This window comes from Megascapheus bottae, chromosome 34, assembly GCF_031878675.1.
Source record: "Megascapheus bottae isolate mThoBot1 chromosome 34, mThoBot2.hap1, whole genome shotgun sequence".
NCBI classification, from domain to species: domain Eukaryota; kingdom Metazoa; phylum Chordata; class Mammalia; order Rodentia; family Geomyidae; genus Megascapheus; species Megascapheus bottae.
In genome coordinates, this window is record NC_143542.1 from 1,000,001 (window position 1) to 1,008,424 (window position 8,424).

Below are 8,424 nucleotides of genomic sequence, written 5' to 3' on the forward strand. Positions count from 1 at the left end.
GCCCAGGGGGGCCCAGACCTAGGCGGGTGGGTCCGACCCCTCGCGCTTTCTGCTCTCTCCCAAATCTTTCTGTAGGCTGCGAGACTCGTCCCCGAGCCGGTTTGCACAGTGGCTAGAGTTGGGGGTGGGGGGTTTCATTGCTAAGGGAAGAGGTGTGTGTGTGGGGGGGGGGGTACTGCAGTGCTCCGCCACAGAGGCCTTCCCTGGGGACCCAGTGTCCCCACGGCCCCCGCCCCCGGCCCGGGATCCAGCCCCGCGCCTCGCTGGTTATTAGACAGCTCGCGGGAACTGTCTGCGGGCCGCTTCTTTCCTGCTAATTATCACCTTATGAAAAGTGTTTCATTAAGAAACTCTGCTTTTGATTAATTATCGACAGAATGTTGACCACAAAGAAATGAAATTAATCTCTGACCCCGTCTGGGTAGCACTGGAAATTCATCACATAGTCTTTTAATATTGAAACACAGCGCAGAATTTTAATAGAAAATATTGTTTTTTTTTCCCTTTCCCCCAAACCTCTAGTCTTTATTAAATGCCCCTGGGCAGAGAATGATATTGCTTGCGATATAGCAGTCTTTGTTCATTTTAAATTTATTAAACATAATGCACTTCATTTTCAAACATTTTTACTGTTTCTTTTTAATTTCATTCAGTGTAAGTACAGAATAAAACCTTTTTAAACATTTAAGATATTGAAACCCCATATACGGGTGTCGAACGGAGAAAGGCTCTGGCCAGGAAATAAATTTAAGCAGAAGCAATTGTAATTTTAAACCACCAAGTATTATCCACTTCAGACATTAAGGCAAATCTCTAACCATCAGATGGGAGGGTGTGAGGAGGAAGGGGGGAGCTGGGGAGGGGGGGTGCTTTGGCGGGGAGGCCTGGGAGGGATCCCCCCTCTCCCAGGACAGGCTGAGCAGGTCGAGCCCTAGAAACCCCCTCTCGGGGACTTTGGGGACCTTCCCTCTCCATTTGGCCGAGCCCAGGCCAAACCTTGCAGGAGCGGCCCGAGGGGTCCCGGCTTCTCCCCGGGGTGCCTGGACGGGCGGCACCCACCTCCCCCAGCCGGACACAAGTCTTTTCCGGAATCAAAAGGCGTGTCCTCCCTCTCCAAGACACGCTAGGCCGCCCCCTACGCCCCAGCCAAAGGGGACAGGGTGGGTTTCTGGGGTCTGCCAGCCTGCTGACTTGGGCACCCAGAGAATTCCCAGATCCTGGGGAGGAGGTCTCCCCGGAGATCGTGATTCTCCCCCCTTTCTTTCCAGGCCAGCTACACCACCGGAGGTGAACGGGATGTGCAGGGGAGCAGCTACCTCCTTTCCCCCCCCCCACCCCAAACTCCCACCCTCACCCCCTCGCCCGAGGAATCCTAGCCCCGTGTTTAATGAGTCGTGTAGTGTGAGAACTTCCGGCCCTCGGAGCCCTGATGCCCTTCCCAGATGTGCGGGTGGGGGGTGGGATGGGGCCTCCCGGAGGGGGGGACCGGGGGACCGGGCCGCCGCCTGACCACAGCCCCCCACCCGGGCTCCGGCCCGGAATTGGAAACAGACAACTTCTCCACTGAGAAATTACTCTTTCTATTTCTTGTAGCGTTTCTGGTGCCCTATTTCACGGCTCCGACAAACGGAATATTACTTTTAAAACACTATGAAATACCAGGTCCCGTCCTCGCTGCTATTTCGGGCCAATTCAATTTTCATTGAATGTTGAGAAGAAGGTCCAGTGTTTCTCTCTTTGGGGAGCTGAAGATAGGGAGTCGTGATGGGAGGAGGAAGAGGGAAATTCTGGGGAGGGGGTGTTGGCATCCTGCAGGAGCTCCTTGGCCCCTCCTCGGTCACTCAGGGTGACCGGGTTGTCCTGTGGCCACCTGCATGGAAGTCCACGTGGGGACACAGACACAATGGCATAGCCTACTCCTGCATCCTTAGCATGGTCGTGGCCTGGAGGGAGCCACCCCTCCACGTACACAGCCCCCTACCACCTCACCTGGCACCCCAACAAGGCTAACTCCTTTCCCCCTTCCACAGGAAAAGAAAAAAAAAAATAGAGTTCCATGTCAGGCCTCACAGAAACTTCTGCCCGGGGAGCAGGCCTTCCCGGTGGCTGGCGGTGCATCCTCTTCAGTGTGCCGTCCTCCTTTGGCTCTCATCAGTGGGGTTCAACCAACACAAGTTCTTTCTTTGCCTTTCTTCCTTTCTTTTCTTTGCCTCTCTTCCCTTCTATTTCTCCTTCCCTTTTTTTTCTTTCTCTTTCTTTTCTTCCTATCTTTCCCTTCCTTCCTTTCTCCATTTCCTTCTTCCTTTCTTTCTTTTTTTCTTCATTCCTCTCTTTTTCTTCCTTTCTTTCTCTTCCTTTTAAATCTTGAACTCGGGGCTCAGACTCTGCCCCTTAGCTTTTCTCTGCTCAAAGTTGACACTTAACCACTTGAGCCACAGCTCCACGTCCAGCTTTTTTTTTTTTTTTTTTTTTTTTTTTGCTGGTTAATTGAAGATAATAAGAATCTCATGGACTTTCCTGCCCCAACTGGCTTTGAGGAACAGAGATCCTCAGATCTCAGCCTCCCGGGTAGCTAGGATTACAGGTATGAACTATCAATCCCCCATCCTACTCAGGGTGACTCCCCCTCACCCTGCCCCACCCCCAAAGCTACAGCCTGCAAACCTTCCTGGCTTTGAGACTCTGACAGAGACATCAAATGTGTGAGAACCTAACTGCCCCACGCTGGCTCTGCAGGGCCAGTCTCCACTTACTCTCGTAAATCTTTAGGGTGTGTGGAGAGAGATGAAGCTTCCCCATCCCCATAAACAAGAAAGAAAGAAACAGATTTCAGAGTTACATTTCCATCCTTTCCGTCACAGTTCTTTTTCTTACAAGTCCCTGTCCCAGGGTCCCTCTCTCTCAGCCTGTGTTGGCAGAGAAGCCCAGGTGTAGCCAGAAAGGAGCTTGCTTCTGACCACTGAACCTAGGACAAGGCACACATTTAACCCTGGAGCAGGCCAGGAACTGCTCCCCTGGGGAGTCTGGAAAGAAATGGGGGCAGAAGTGACCTGTGAGTAATTCCAATCCTCCCCCCCCCCCATCTTCTTAAACTAGAAACAAAAGAGGCCCAGTCTGCTTCAGGAAATCCTTGGACCGAACCCCATTTTAGTAGGAGGTACCTAAACACTATCACATTTCAGACACCTGGGCTGTACCCCCAGCTTCAACCCATTATGGAGTAGATTGAGGGTCTCTACGAAGTGTTCACAGAATGAGTGTGCTTAGATTAGAGGAGCCACACTGCCCTTCAATACCCCAATTCGCTTTGCTCTGCCCCCCCAAAAAAAATCCAAAACAAAACACCAAAAAACCCAACAACTGCAGTTGGATCTAAGACTCTTTCTCAAGAAAAAAAAAAAATAAAGAGAGAGAGAGCGATAACAAAGCGATTTAAAGATAATTAATTGCATTAAACTATTGACTAACTACCTCGCTCAATAGTAATTCATTTAGAGAATATTAAAATCGGAGGAACAATAATAAAATTGATGCTGATTCCCACGGGGCGGGAGAGGGCCAGCAAATTGGATACTTTTCTTAATCTGGCGTAAATAATAACATGTCTGTTTCGTTCTCTCTCAGGCCAATTCCCCTATCATTTATTCCAGACTCCAAAGCTGAGTTTCATAATTGATATCAGTTACTCAATGAGTGCTTTTTCATTTGTCTTTGTTATCCTCAATAATTGTGAAGTTCAGACTCTCAGAGCTGGGATTCCCAGCCTGGCCTGGTTTTTTGCAGTGCCAAGGCACACTGGGCAGAGTCCAGGCTTCGGGCTGGTGGCGCTGGCTCTGGCTGATCTTTCTGTTTGTGATAGTTTGTGGGTTTCTCCCACCCATCCTTGACAGGCTAGTTGGGGGGTGGGGACAGGACTTCCTTCCCTTCACAGAGTCCAGGCTGTCCCCTGCAGACAACCTCCCTGATCCACCAAGTCAAAGCCCAGAGGACACAGAGATGGAACATTCAGGTTTAGGAGTGCTTGCACCTGTTTTTGTTTCAAAGCTCTGGATCCGAAAAGACATTTTTTTTGGGGGGGAAGGGGAGATATGTTGATGACAGAGAGAAAAACTGGGGGATAAAAAGAAGACCCAAGCCACTGGGTCGCCTCGGTGGAAAAGGAGGAATGGTTATGCCAGGTCCCCACCCCACCCTGGTAGCCCACCCACCCCAAGGCCTGGCCTAGGGAGCGCTGACCCGCAGTCTGGAGCTGTGGCAGCGGGGGGGAGGGGCCCCCCAGACGACTATTTCGTTATTTATTTGCTTATTTATTCATTTATAAAGTGTTTACTTAGCTCGGTGCAGATGTAACATCTCATTTACAGCGTGGCCTCAGGGCATAGAAACAATTGGCAACAAAAGAGTAACTCCGGAGAATTAGAGAAAAATACACACAACCACCACTCCAGTCCGGGTGGGGAGGAGTGCGCGCCAGACCCGCCTGGAGACCGGACCGCGCGGAGGCCGCGCAGCGCGGAGACCCCGCGCGAGGGTCAGGCGCCCGGCGAGCCCCTCGAGGAGGTGCGAGGGGGGCCCAGGAGGTGTCGTTGGGCAGCGGCACCGAGCTGTGATCCGGTCCCCTGCCCCCTCAGGAGCAAGAACGTCTGGGGACCAAAGGCATCAGTACCCCTCGTGCTTGGAGCAACCAGTGTTCCCCGGGCGCGGACCGCGAGAGAACGCGTCCCTCCCACCCCTTCGCTGTCCCCCGCGGGCAGCTGCCTGCTGGCCGCCCTCGCGAGTCCCCGGCCCCTCCCGCCCGCCCGCCTGCCTGCTGGCTCGGGGTCCAGCTGGCGTCGCGACCCCCCACTGTCCCCGCCGGGCGTGGAGAACGCTGCGGATCTGGACCCCGACCCCGGCGCCTGGCTCCAGCGGGGGAAATCATCGCCTGCGGGACCCAGTCTCCCTGCGCTGAGGAAATGGAGGCCGGAGGTCCGGTGGCTCGCCAGCAGGGACCCTTGGAGCGCTCTGGGTGTGGGGCGCGCAGCGGGCATTAAGGGACGGTGAGCGCGGATTTGCCCTGGATCCCCGGAGGAGCGCGTGGAGCCTGCCCTGCCCCTCCGCCTGCCTGAGGCCCTCACGCCCCGAGATCACGACCCTCCTCCATCAGAGACCCCAGGAAGAAAATTCCTCTTGCCAAACTGCCCCTCAGTCTTCCTAAGACCCCCGCCCCGCCCCTGGCTGGGCCCCGCCCCACACCTGGCCACGCCCACAGGCTCCTCCGATGTGGCCACGCCCACACGCCCACTATCACACGGCCACGCCCCCCACACGACCACACCCAGCACCGCCCGGCCCCCAACCGCCTGGCACCAGGCAGGACCACACCCACGCAGGCCACGCCCCTCCACAGGCCACGCCCCTCCTCCCCCAGGCCACGCCCCTCCCCTCCCCCTGCTGGGACCCTCCGCGGTCGGCGGGCCGGGCGCTGAGCCCCGCGCAGCCGTCAGGGCACTGACGGGAGGCAGCTGCGGCTGTGTCACTGGGAGCTGGTTGCTTGGCAACCCGAGGCGGCTCATTACCGCGGCCACAGTGATTAACCAAAACTGGAAAAAAAAAAAAAGAGAGAGAGAAGAGAGAGAAAAAAGGGAAGGAAAAAAAAAAATCAGGAAGAAAAAAAAATTCAGGGAAAAGTGGGACTATGAAAATAAGATGCATTATTTAATTAACTAATTGATAATCAACTTCTTTTTAATTACTCACTTAATTAAAAAAAAAAAAGCGTAACTACAACATTGCCCTCATGAAGTTGCTGATATCCTGGCAGGATTTTTTTCAAAGCTGTCCTTCTCCAGCCTCAGCCGCAGCCCCAGCACAGGGATTGGGGAGCCCCCCCTCCCCCAGCCCATCCCCAGCTGCTACCCACCTCCCACATTAGACCACACCGCCCAGACATCTTCCTGCAGGTCTCTCCTCACCCCCTGCCTCAGTTTCCCCATGTACAGAGCTGAAACTGTGCAGCCCGAAGACCTGGGCTTGAAGGACCAGGGCTCCCTGGGGCTGTGTGTGTGTGGAGCTGGCCCTTCCAGGGGCCTGGCCTTCCCAGCACAAACAGGTTCCATTTTGTTCCCTTTGAGTTCCCTCCCACCCATCACCCTCTTTGAGATTCTGTGTGTGTGCTACACATGCGTGCCAGTTCTGGGGCTGAATTCAAGCCCTCAAGGTCTCCCTTAGCTTTTTTTTCCTCTCAAGATTGGCATTCTACTACTTGAACCACACCTCCTTCTCCAGCTTTTTGCTGGTTAGTCAGAGATAAGAGTTGTCTCAGATTTGTTTGCCTGATCCAGGAGCCAGTGGCTATAGCCATAGCTATTCAGAAGGCTGAGATCTGAGGATGGAGGTTTGAAGCCAGCCAAGGCAGAAAAGTCAGTGAGATTCTTATCTACCATTAACTACCCAAAGCTGGAAGTGGAGCTATGGCTCAAGTACTAGAGTTATAGCCTTGAACAAAAAGGAGCTTGGGGACTGTGGGCCCAGTGTTCCGAGACCTAGAACCTGTTTAAAAAAATAAAAGTTTGCCTGGGGTGATTTGAACCGCAATCTTCTCAACCTCCCAAGTAGCTAGGATTACAGGCCTTGAGCTGCAGGAGTTTGGCTTTCTGAGTCTCCTTTATCCCCCACGTCCATCAGCACCTTCACTGGGCAGAACTGGAGTTTGTTTGTTTGTTTGTTGTTGTTGTTTTTTTGCCAGTCCTGGGGCTTGTACTCAGGGCCTGAGCACTGTCCTTGGGCTTTTTCAAGGCTAGTGCTCTGCCACTTGAGCCACAGCACCACTTCCAGCTTTTTTTCCCTATGGATGTGGTACCGAGGAATTGAATCCTGGTCTTCGTGCTTGCTAGGCAAGCACTCTACCATTAAGCCCAACTCCCAACCTGGGGTTCCAACAGAGGAATTGTTGTGACCCTCTACTGTGGGGTGTAGATATTGTGGACAGTAGAAGGGTTGTTGTTAAGAAGTACCAACAGGGCACCCCCTACTGCCACCACCACCCCCAGAGGACAGACTTCCACCAGTAAAGACAGCTTACCCCCACCCCACCAGAGGGTGGGGCCTGCGTCTCTCCCCTCATACTCTCCCTCCCTGCACTCATACATTTAGTTACACAAATGGAGCAGTACAAAAGATGGGTTGGGATCTCCAAGGTCAAGAGGGAATGAGGGTCACCATAGCCCACAGACTAACGAAGAAGAGCCCTTGCCTCTACCTTCTACTTGACTGTGGGCTGTCTTCCACAGTCGTGGCCTTGGGGTGGCCCAGGGAGGCCCAGGAAAGCAATCCAAGCAATCTAGCCTATCAAGCTTGTAATCCAGAAGTGGCGCTGTGGCTCAAGGGGTAGGGCAGTAGCTTTGAGCTGAAGAGCTCAGGGACAATGCTCAGGCCCAGAGTTCAAGTCCCATAACCCATCTGTGTCCCCAGCTATGCAGGAGGCTGAGATCTGAGGATCACAATTGGAAGCCAGTTTGGGCAGGAAAGTTTGTGAGATTCTTATATCTCCAGTGAATGACCTAGGAGCTGGAAGTAGAGCAGTTGGAAGATCGGGGCCAGGTCCTGAGCTCAGGGGGAGGAGGCTTATCCTATTTTTCTCAGGTTCTTTTTTCCTCTCAGTTTTGTTGTGACTAAAATCACACCTTCTTTAGTGGTTTTGAGTGCAACAATAAGTTTTGGTAACTGTCTTTATGACTACCTTGGCCATATCTCATTTAGTCTTCAGGGAGACTCAGTGGATTGGTCAGGACAAGCTGTCCTGATCACCTCACTAACGGGACAGTGGCAGCTTGGAGATTACAGGGTCTTGACACCGTCTTAGCTGACCAATTTAGAGGCCGCCTCTTGGCAAGGGCGGCAGTAGGGTAACAGGTAGTGAAGGTGCAGCCCTTGTTAGTTTGCAGGGCGAGAGTCAGGAATGACTCTCTCTTCAACCCAGGACCCCACCTGGCTGTCCCCATCCTTTGTGCTGTGTCCTGCAGGTTGAGCAGCAGATTGGAAGAAGCTGAGGGAAGCTTGGTGTCTCTCTCTCTGTGTGTGTGTGTGTGTGAGAGAGAGAGAGAGAGAGAGAGAGACAGACAGACAGACAGACAGACAGAGATTGTCTGCCTCCACATTTATCTCTGAAGGCTTAGAGGTCAGAGCTGTGAGCTGGGGGGTCACCAAGGTCTTGGACTATGGGGAAGAGGAGACATGATTTTCATATGATGTCATGTGAATCAAGATCCCCCCTGGGCTGGACACTGGTACTTCCTTTCTAAAATCTTAGCTACTCAGGAGGCTGAGATTTGAGGAATCTCAGTTCAAACAACTCTGGGCAGAAATGTCTAGGAGACTATTTCCAATGAAACACCAAAAAGCTGAAAGTGGAGCTCATGCTCAAGTAGTAGAGTGGCAGATCTG